The sequence below is a fragment of the Galeopterus variegatus genome, unplaced genomic scaffold (assembly GCF_000696425.1).
Source record: "Galeopterus variegatus unplaced genomic scaffold, G_variegatus-3.0.2 Scaffold2003, whole genome shotgun sequence".
NCBI lineage: Eukaryota > Metazoa > Chordata > Mammalia > Dermoptera > Cynocephalidae > Galeopterus > Galeopterus variegatus.
Window position 1 is genome coordinate 11,720 of NW_007728114.1, and position 11,621 is coordinate 23,340.

Genomic DNA, 11,621 nt, shown 5'->3' on the forward strand with positions numbered 1-11,621 from the left:
TGTCGGCCATCCACAACAATAGTTACCCTGGGCCTGCTTTTTGTGATGGTCATGGTCGGGAAGGACCCAGGGCCCTGTCAGTCTTTTTCCTCTTCAGCCAGTCCCACCAGAGGTGTTTGAGGTGTCTGGGATGGCTGGGGCCTGTTAGGCCAGTCTCCCCTTTGGGTGAGTGGACAGTATGAGCCCCAATGTCCCATTTCATGGCACTTAGGACATGGCTTGGTGGGCTTTCTGGGTTATTGGCAGGTTTTTGACCAATGACCTTCTTTGTCACACTTGAAGCAAGCGCCGGGGGGAGTTTTGGAGGCGGAGGGCCTGGAAGGGGGCTTAGAAGGCTTAGTAATCATTTTGCCCAGCATTTGGAGGTTGGCCAGATCAGCCTTTTGTTTGTGCCGTTCCTTTTCCAGGTCTAGTTTCTCCTCCCTATTATGAAAGACCTTGAAGGCCACTGATAAAATTTCAGTCTGGGGAGTAACAGGGCCCTGTTCCAGTTTTTTAGCTTAGCCTTGATGTCGGGGTAGGATTGAGCCAAAAAGTATGTCATGATGTGTGAGACTATGAAGGACCCATTGGAATTTTTTAATGTAAGTAGAGGGGTCTGTGGTGAAGGACCCTAATCTCTTTTCCAGCTGGTCGAGATTGGCTAATGAAAAGGGAACGTGTACCCTAACAACCCTCTCAGCTCCAGTCACCTCACGGAGAGGAGCCACGGTGGAGGAGGGGAGGAGTCCTCGGGAATGAGTTACAGGGAGGCTAAAGGAAGGCACCAGGGCTGGTGAAATGGGAGTCAGCAGGGAACAAGATAGCGGCAAGGTGGGGCTAGAAGAAACAAGGGAAGAGGAGGCAGGAGGGAGAACAGGCTGACTAGGTGAAGCAGAAGATGGCGACGGAGTTAACTGAGGGGTTGGGGAGCAGAGGGAGTTACAGGAGGAGGAGACCTGTGCAGAGGGGGTTCGTCCGCAGGGTCAAAATTATCAGAAGTAGGGGGTAGTGATGGCAGTGAGGATGGAGGGGGTTTGGAAGCAAGGAGAACCTGGGAAGGAGAACAGGTGAGACAGAGAGAGGGATTTTGGGCAAGCAGGCGGAAAGCCTCAACATATGGAATCCCTTTCCACTTTCTCAGGCACTGGCAGTAGTTAAAAAGGTCCCAGAGAATGTCAGGATTGAGTGTGCCCTCAGTGGGCCACTTATTTTGATTATCTAAGGGATAATAAGGCCAATCTTGTGTGCAAAATTTGGTGAGGAGTTTGGGCTTAATGTCAGGCTTGAGGGATATAGTCGTAAGGTTGTTGAAGAGACATTGTAAGGGTGAATCACCCTGGAGGGAGGAGGCAGAAGCTCCCATTATGAAGAGGATTAGAGAGAGAGAGAGGGGGTATAAAAGGAGGATTGGAATGAGCCCTCCGGCTGGATGAGAAGGACGGAACTCAGAGGGCATCCCCAATGAGTCGTGCCGTTCCCAGGAGATGGGTTCAAGGATGAACCCAGGAAGGGAGGGGGTGTAGGTAGGCACCTAGACCCTCACTTCCCAGAGGCAACTGTGCCTGGAGCTGGAGGGACCTAGCGTGCTCGGGTTTTGGTGGACAGCGGGGGTCCAGGACCCAGTAGGAGGAAGGTTGGAGAGGAGTGAGAGAGAGAGGAATGGGAGGTTCAGCCTCCGGGGCCAGGAACGTGTCAATGCCAGGGCCAGGGGAATGTGATTAGGGTGAAGGTTTAAATAATCTACAAGCCTGAAAAAAGGAAAAAGGGGCTTACCTAACGGATGAGCCGGTGGTGAATGAAGGAAGCCAGTGTAGGAGAAAATGGATGAGGGCAGACCGTCAGTCCCCAGGGGATCGTGGAGGGGTCTGAGGAAGGAGTCCACTGGCGCAGGGTGAACTCCTCCCAGGTTTCGGCACCAATGAAAGGGCGCATGGACACGAGCTGATAAGACGACAGGACCCGAGCTGACAGTTCACCAAAGAAGTTCCACTTTATTCAAGGACTGCGCATATATTTATAGGGAGCTGCGTTCCGGGTTTTGATAGGGGGTGGACGGGGTGGTAGCTGATTGGATGGGGCTGGGCAGGAGGTGAGCCTTGACTTATGACTGGCTGAGGTTTTGAGCAGGTGGGCTTGGGTTTTGGCACCGGCGGGCTTGTTTACTGCGGAGAAGAACCCGGAAGGGCGCCATATTGCTAGGGAATGCTTTCCCCCTCCTCCTCTGCTTGAGTGCCCATGGTATCCTTACAAAAGGGACCCCCATCAAGATCATGGCTTCTCCTGACAGATGTTTCTCTGCCTGGATTGGTGCATCTGTCATGACTGCTGTGAGCAGTTTAAAGCAGATGTGGGTCACCTCAGAAGATTTCAAGGAGTTTGGGGCATCTGTGGTTCATAGAAGATGCTTTTAAAGATCCCTGAACACACAAGAAAGCTAAAAGTGACAGATTAGAGGAGTACCAGCAGGAGGTGACATTGTTCCTTGGGCTTCAGCAGGATGTTCAATAAAAGAGTTTAGCCATTTCAAGTTTCAGTTTATTCTTGGTAGCACCAGAGTAATTTCTGATTTTTGTACTACATTTTACATGATTCTATTCTACGCTTCTTGTCCCATGGAGCTTTTAATTGGCCTTTAAAAAAAAAAAAAAAAGCTTTAGGTTGTTCAGACTGTGTCCTCACAACGTTTTAGTAAAGGAGTCTGCACATCAGGCCTAGATGCTTGATTCAGTAGGTTCCTTAGAATCATCATTTTTAAACTAGTGTCTTAAGCAATTTTAATAGACAGAGTGCCAAGGAGACACAATCACCGAGACAGATGTGGGACGGGGAAGGGAGTGAAGCAAAAGCAGGACAGCCAGCCCATTCCTGTTCTTAGGGCTCAACAAGCCCTTTCACTGCATTGGTCTTTAGTTAGCACAATAACTAACTGATGTTATAAGATTAGGCAGTAAATAGAATTAAGAAAGAGCTGGGCACAGAAGTCACCATTTGTTTAAGGCTGTCTAAACTCAGGGCCATGCTTACAGTTGGGGCATTAAAAATCAGTACCTCTTCTGTAATATTGATTTCTTTCTGTTTGATTGTATTTACTTTTATATAATATTCTGTTAAGGGTAAAATATTGGAAACAATTAATGGGAATCAACAAGGTAATTGTGGAATAAATTATACATAAACATATTTTTCTCATTAATTTAGTGTTATTTTCCCAATATATTATTAGCAGAGAAATGGAAAACGCAGAGAAATCTTTGAAATACTATTTGTTTATTTTGGTGATCAAAACAATGGTCCTTCCCCATTATGCTTAGAAAACATTTTTGTATATCTATGCTAATTTGTATGTACATATATAAGGAAATGTGTGCTTTTGTATAACTACAAGGATCTGGTCAAATATACAGAACAGTAAATACCATGGTTTTTACACAAATTATTGAGCAAGAATGTAATGAGAGGTACTGCAAGGTGGAAAAAAAGTGGGGGATGAAAAAGAAAGGATGAAGGATCATGTTAAAAATCAGCCTAAATGAAATAAAACCATTTACCTAAACAGAAAAAATATTTTGCACATATCATCCCAACTCTATGTTCAGAGATGTCACATCACTAGCTTCAAAACAGCCATACAAAGTTTCAAGCACTCTACATCACCTTTTTTTATTTTTATATTTATTTTAGAGAGTTGGTATAATAGCACACCTCTGTTTTTAGATAACTTTTCAAAACCCACCGTGGAACAAGAGGATAGTGGAATGACACCTTCAAAAAAAGCTAGAAAATCATTACTGTCAGTATAAAATTATATATCCAGAAAACTATTTTAAGAAATATGCTGAAAAAAAAAAAACAAAGGTATTTTCTTACAATAATTAAAAGTGTTTTCTATCAACAGACCATTTTAGCAAAGAATACTATGTAGGATTATTTTAAGTCATATAGAAATAATCCCAGGATAAGATATATATCTTGTAAGAAGTAATTATGAATGATAAAAATGTTGAAAATGAGGGTAAACTTAAAAATATTGGCTGTATAAATTTTTAGGACTAAAATAGACAATGTAAATTCTGTAATATAAAATGATATGAATTATGGGTACTGGATGAGTTTTAAACCTTTGAATACACTTGCAGTATTCAGAAAATAATACTAATTAAATTTAGAATCTTTTTGTTCCAACAGAATAAGCTTTGCTTGCAAAAAACTTTAAAAAACATAAAAATACTTAAATAACACCTGCATTTGGAAATATTAAATGATATTGCTAAAGAGCTAATGGGTGAAAAAGTTGTAATAAAAGTCACAAACTAGTTAAAAGTGAATAATAACCAAGTACTAGATATAGAGAATTGGACTACAGCTAAGGTTGGAATTAGGAAGAAATATATAGACTTGGATGACGTCACCAATATGATGGAATAGGAGGACACCAGCATCACTCACCAACAGAAAAGTACAATTAAAAACTATTCCAAGGCAAGAATATCACACTAAATTTACCAGAACTCATGGAATAAGCAGAGAATCCCCTTGGGGCTGCAGAAATGATAAAAGCTGTGACTGGGAAGAGGAGTGGTCATCTGATACGATGCCACCTCCACTCCCAAACTGGCATAACACCACTCACAGAGAATTCCCCTGGACTTGTGGTCTCTGAGGTGGTAGGAGGGAATTAGAGGTGAGCTCTTCACCTCCCCATAGGTCTTGGGATCTTCACAGGAAATTCACTTCGGTTCCATCCCACAGGAAGCACTGGAAATGTAAGTAATCCAAATTAAATGGGGTGAGTTGGAGAAAGAGTGAGGTCACTGATCACAGTGACTGGCACCTAGACCATGACAGCTGCTCTGCCTTTCAATCAGTGGGAGCACTATGCTTAGGAGACTGGTTGGTGTCATCACATTGCAGAAGGTACAATCCACAGGTATTTTAGGCCAGAGTCTCTGGGTGAATTTCCGACATAACACAGCTTCTCTTGTGGAAGATTTCCCTGACCAGCAAAAAACTAAAAGATCAGTAATTAAGTTCCAGTACTTGCATTAATTCTTCCCTAGACCCAGAAGCAACCAGAAGAAATGTCCAACAGAGCATATTTGAGAAAATAATGGAATCTGAGGACATACAACCATAACCAGATACAGGAAGCTCAAATGTTACTTTTTAAATTTAACCCCTAGCAAAATTCCCCAAGGCATATATCATAATGAAATTATCAATAACAAAAAAAGAAAGAATAACGAAAGAAGAAATGGAAAAGAAACATATCACATTTAATGGAGTCTCAGTATTGCTTTCAGTGGAATTCTTAGCACAAAATACTTCAGGCCAAGAGAAAGTGGAATGATATATTCAAAGTGCTGAGGAAAATTAACTGCCCATCAAAGTATACTGTATCCAGCAATGGTGTCCTTCAGAAATGGAGAGGACAAGACTTCCAGACAAACAAAATCTGAGGGAGTTCATTAACACCACACCTGCCCTATAAGAAATGCAAAGGGGTGTTCTTCAGACTGTAAGAAGGAAATGATAATGAGTAGCATGAAAACAGTAGAAAGTATAAAACTCACTGATAAAAGTAAACAGACAAACTCCGAATTTTCTAAAAATGTAATGGTGGTGTTTAAGTCAAATTATTTCCTTAATTAGAAGACTAAATGGGGCCGGCCCGGTGGTGCACTGCTACAGTCCGCCGCTTGGGAGCGTGGCAGCGCTCCCGCCGAGGGTTCGGATCCCACATACAGACCGGTTCCCGCTCACTGGCTGAGTGAGGTGCGGGCGCAACACCGAGGGTTGTGATCCTGTTGCTGGTCCCGGTCCAGTACGGGCACGACACTGAGGGTTGCGATCCGTTGCTGGACACAAAAAAAGACAAAAAGGAAAAAAAAAAAAAAGAAGACTAAATGACAAAACTCTTGAAAAATAGTAACTACAATAATTTGTTAAAGAATATGCAATATAAAAATGTAAATTTTGACATAAATATTTTAAAATGTGGGGGGGTAGAGTTAAACTGTAGATTTTATTTTTTAAAATAGAGATCAAAGTTAAGTTGATGTCAGCCTAAAATAATCTGTTCTAACTGCAAGATGGTTTCTGTAGGCCTCATAGTAACCACAAAGCAAAAACTTATAATAGATACACTAAAATATTAAAGCCTTATAATGTACTGCTCGTGAAAGTCTCTTACCGACAAAGGAAGATATTAACAGAGGAAGAGAGGAAGAAAGGATGCAGAAAATAACTAGAAAACAATTAATAAAATGTCAGTAGTAAGTGCTAATGTATCAATAATCATACTGAATGCAAATGGATTTAATTCTCAAATTAAAAGAAAGAATGGCTGAATGTATTATAATAAGACCCAATTACATGCTGCATATAAGAGACTCTCTTCGTCTGTAAGGATACCCAAATGCTGACAGTGAAGGGACAGAAAATTATATTTCACATATATGGAAATCAAATAGAGTTGAAATACATGTACTTGTATCATATAGAATAGACTTTAATTCAAAAATTGTATAGAAAAAAGACAAAAAGGTTATTATATAATGGTAAGTAATTTAATAGAGTAAAAGGACATAATAATTATAAATATATATGCACCCAACTTTGGAGCACCTAGGTGTATAAAGCAAAAATTAAAAGATCTAAAAAAAAGATATACTGCAATACAATAATAATGTGGTTCTTCAATCCCCTACTCTCAACAATGTAAAGACAGAAAATCATCATCCATCCAGACAACCTTATTCAGAAAAATCTCATCCAGACAGAAAATCAACAAAGAAACAATAGATTTTAACTGCACTCTAGATCAACTGTAACTAACAAACATTTACAAACAATTTCATGCAACAACTGCTGAATATGCATTCTTCTCAACTGCACAAGGAACATTCTCCAGGACAGATCATGTCAAGACATAAAACAAATTTTAATGAATTTAAGAAAATTGAAATCAAACTAAGTATCTTTACTGACCACAGTGTTATTAAAACTATAAATCAGTAACAGGAGGAAGCTTGGTAATTTTACTAATACATAGATATTAAACAACATGCTACTGAATGACTAAAGGGTCAATACAAATTTTAAAGACATATCAATTCCTTGAGACAAACTATTAGTCCATTTGTGTTCCTTATAACAAAATACTTGGAATGGTAAGAAAATAAATTTTATTGCTTACAGTTATGAAGACTGGGATGTCTCGATTCCAGGGAGCACATCTGGTGTGGTGCCTCTACAGAAATGCAGGGTGCCATATGGTGAGTATGGTGGAGCAGAGAGAGAGATAGCTCCTCATGTGCTCTACTTTTAAAGTCCTGAGAATCATGACTATGACTAATATTAAACCATCAATTTCATATTCTATTTGATAAGACATGATCTTCACAATCTAATCACCTCTTCAAGTCCCCACATTTCAGTCACTGTAATAGAATTTTGCACCCTCAACTGTGGGATTAATTTTCAATGACTTTATATGTTCTAAATCCTCCCAGGATTTCTTGTCTTCTGAAGTACCACCAGCAGCTAGGCTTTTTCTAGCCTGCTCCTCCAAATTCTTCCAGCCTCTCCTCAGCACCCAGTTCCAAAGCTGCTTCCACATTTTCAAGTATTTGTTATAAGCAACACTCCACTTCTCTGGTACCAATTTTCTGTTTTAAATCCATTTCTGTTGCTTATAACAGAAATACCTGAAACTTGGTAATTTATAATAAAATGAAATTTATTGCTTACAGTTTCTGAGGCTGGGAAGTGCAAAATACAGAGAACACATCTGCTGAGGTGACTCTACAAGCCATGCAAGTTGTCATATGGTGAGAGTGGTGGATCAGAGGGAGAGAGCTCCTCATGTGCTCTCCTTTTAAAGCTCTCAGAATCACACCCATAACCACTATTAAACTATCAACTTCTTATTCCATTTTCTAGGTTATGGTCCTCACAATCTAATCACCTCTTCAAGTCTCCATCTTTTAATCACAGTAATAGGATTTCCCTTCCTGAGCAGTTATAGTGGGGATTAAGTTGCAATGACTTAGGGGCCATTTAAATTAAAATGGAAATATGTAATACCAAAACCTGTGAAATACAGCAAAAGCAGTCCAAAGAGGGAAGCATAATAGCAATAAATGCCTACATCAAAGAAGACAGATTTAAAATAAACAATCTAAATATTGCATCTCAAGGAACTAGAAAGAGAAGAACTCAACCCAAGGTTACTAGAATGAATGAAATAATGAAGAATGCGGCAGAAATAAATAACTATAGATTAGAAAAACATTAAAAATATTAAAATGAGGAGTTAATTTTTTGAAAATATAAAAATTTCAATGAATCCCAATATATCAATTTTATGCTTTTACCACCTGTGACTTTGGTATTTAAGAAAACATTGACAATTGCAGGTCATGAAAACTTGTCCCTGTTTTCCTCTAAGAGTATTATGATATCAGCTTTTAAATTTAGGTTTTTGGTCTATTTTTAGTTAATTTTTACATGTTATAAGATAATTTTCCACCTACATTCGTTGGCACTTAGATATCCAGTTTTTCCAAAACCATTTGTTGAAGAGACTGCTCTTTCCCTATTGTATGATCTTGGCACCCTTCTTGAAAATCAAATGAACATATATGCGAGTTTATTTCTGGATAACTCTATTCTATTCATCTATAAGCTTAAATTTATGCTGCTACTACACTGTTTTGATTACTGTAGTTTTGTAGTAAATCTTGAAATTGGAAAGTGTGAGTCTTTCAACTTTGTTCTGGTTTTTCAGAGTTGATTTGGCTGTTTGGTTTCCCTTAAAATTTTACATCGATTTTTGCATAGGTTTCTCAATTTCTGCAATAAATGTTATTAAGATTTTAATAAGAAATGTGCTAAATTTGTGTATCACTTTGAGTGGTAATATCATTGTAACAATGCCATCTCTTCCAATCTACGCATACAGTACATATTTTGTTATCTAGAGTTATCTAGATGTTCTTTCATGTTTTTCAACCACGTTTTGCTGTTTTCACTGTACAAGTCTTTTTTTTTTTTTTTAAAGATTACTGGTAAGAGGATCTTAACGCTTGAATTGGTGTTGTCAGCACCACTCTCTCCCAAGTGAGCAAACCAGCCATCCCTACATAGGGATCCAAACACGTGGCCTTGGTGTTATCAGCACCACACTCTCCCAAGTGAGCCACGGGCTGGCCCCCACTGTACAAGTCTTATGACTCCTTGTTTAAATATTTTTCTAATTATATATTTTTTTCTCTTTAATGCTATTCTAAATTGAATTGTTTTCTTAATTTTCTTTTGAGGTTAGTCTTTAATGATTTATAGAAATACAACTGATAATTGCATGTTGACTTTATATTCTATGACCTTGCTGAATGTTTTTATTAGCGCCTGTGTGTGTGTATGTTTATTCTTTAGTGTTTCCTCATGCAATATTATATTGGCTATAAACAGAGATAGCTTCACTTGTTCCTTTCCAGTACAAATGCATAGTCTATCTTTTTCTTGCCGAAATGTTTTGGCTACAACTTCCAGTACTATGTTGAATGTAAGTTGTGAAAGCAGGCATCCTTATCTTGTTCCTGACCTTAGGGGTAATACTTCTGTCTTTTTTCATTAAGTATGAGGTTAGGTGTGAGTTTTTCATATGGTCTTTATCATTTTTGAGGAAGTTCACTTTTACTCAGTTTATTGAGTGTTTACATCATGAAAAGGTGGTGGATTTTGTCAAAGGATTTCTCTGCACCATTTGAGATAATGGTGTCATTGTTTATGTTGTTTTTTATATGTCAAGTTTTCCTTCATGCTGTTGATGTGATGTATTACATTGACTTATTTTTGTATGATGAATTACACCTGCTTTTCTGGAATAAATATCCTCTTGGTCATAATGAATAATCTTTTAAATATTCTGCTGATTTAGGCTTGCTAGTCTTTTTAGGAGGATTTTTACATATAAGTTCATTTAAGACATTTATCTGTAGTTTTCTTTTCTTGTAGTGTCTTTGTCTGGCTTTGATATTATGGTAAATTTGGGATCATAGAATGAATTCAGTAGAGTCCCCTCTTTTTCAATAATTTGGAATATTTTGAGAAGGATCAATGTTAGTTTTTCTGTAAATGTTTGGTAGAATTCACCAATGAAGTTATATAGGCCTGTGCTTTTCTTTGGTTGAAGGTTTTTGATTAGTGATTCAATATCCTTAGTGGTTTCAGGTATAATCACATTTTTTATAGCCACTTTAGCCAACTTTGCTAGTTTCTGTGTTTCTAAGAAATACTCCATTTCATACTTCCTGAATTGCTTCTCCTATGTTTTTCTTTAGTAGTTTTATAGGTTTATACACACGCACACACACAACCAAACTGGGGGGGGGGGCAGTGACAAAGGTACAACAATCACAATAATTCCTTCACCTTGTTAATACAATTGAACGGGTATGATATTGATGAGTGGGAGTCAGGAGAGGGAGGGGGTAAAGAGGAATCAGTAAAGGGGCACAAAAATCACCTACATTGTATTTTTGATAAATAAAAATAAAAATAAAAAAAATAAAATGGTTTTCAAAAAAAAATGAAAAGAACTAGAAATCAAGTTAACCAAGAAAACAAAAGTTTTCTACAATGAGAACTACAAATCACTGCTGAAAGAAATTGAGAGGAGACAAAAAGACCAAAATTCATTTTATGCTCTTGTATTGGAAAAATTAACATTGTGAAAATGTCCATACTATCCAAAGAGATCTACAGATTCAAAGCAATCCCCATCAAAATACCAATGACATTCTTCACAGAAATAGGAAAAACAACCCTAACATTCATATGGAACAACAAAAGACCCTGAATAGTCTTTAGTTCCTTTCTTGCCCTTTTGTTCTTCATCTTCAACATTTGATGTTTCCTGATGTAGTAAGATTTTGTTTCTTTTTTCTTCCTCTTTTGCATTTGTGTTTTACCAATGGGTTTTGATTTTTTGTGTATTTGTGTCAGTAATTACTGTTTTTTGGATTCTAGATATAGGATTCTCTTGAGGATTGCTTGCAGGTCTGATTGTGTGTTGGTGAACTCCCTCAGCCTTTGTTTGTCTGTGAAATACAATATTTCTCCCTCATTTCTGAAGGATAGTCTTGCTGAGTATAGTGTTCTTGGCTGGCAGTTTTTTTTTCCTTTCAGTATTTTGATAATGTCATTCCATTTTCTTCTGGCCTGTAGAGTTTCAGTTTAGAAGTCTGCTGTTATTTTGATGTGGGCTCCCATCAGAACTGTGTGTCTCAGAGAAGATCTTTTGGATTGAATATTTGGGGATCTTTGAGCTTTCTGGATCTGAATGTCTGTGTCTCTCCCTATATCTGGGAAGTTTTCCATTACTATTTCATTAAATAGATTTTCAATGCCTTTACCTTATTCCTCCCCTTCTGGAACACCCATGGTTTGGATGTTTATGTGCTTAATGTTATCTGCTAGCTCTCTTACAATTTTTTTCATTAATATTTTTTCTTTTTTCTTTGTCTGCCTGGGTTATTTAATAAATACCATCTTTGAGTTCAGATATTGTTTCTTCTGATTAATCTGCTGCCTAATCTTTTGGTTGTGTTTTTATTTTTAATTTATTGAATAAATCC

General features: G+C 38.0%; 1 pseudogene; it reads left to right on the forward strand.

The window, feature by feature from the left end:
* LOC103596406 overlaps positions 1-2,418 on the forward strand; it is an 8,568-nt pseudogene extending 6,150 nt beyond the window's left edge.
* Positions 2,419-11,621: the final 9,203 nt, after the last annotated feature.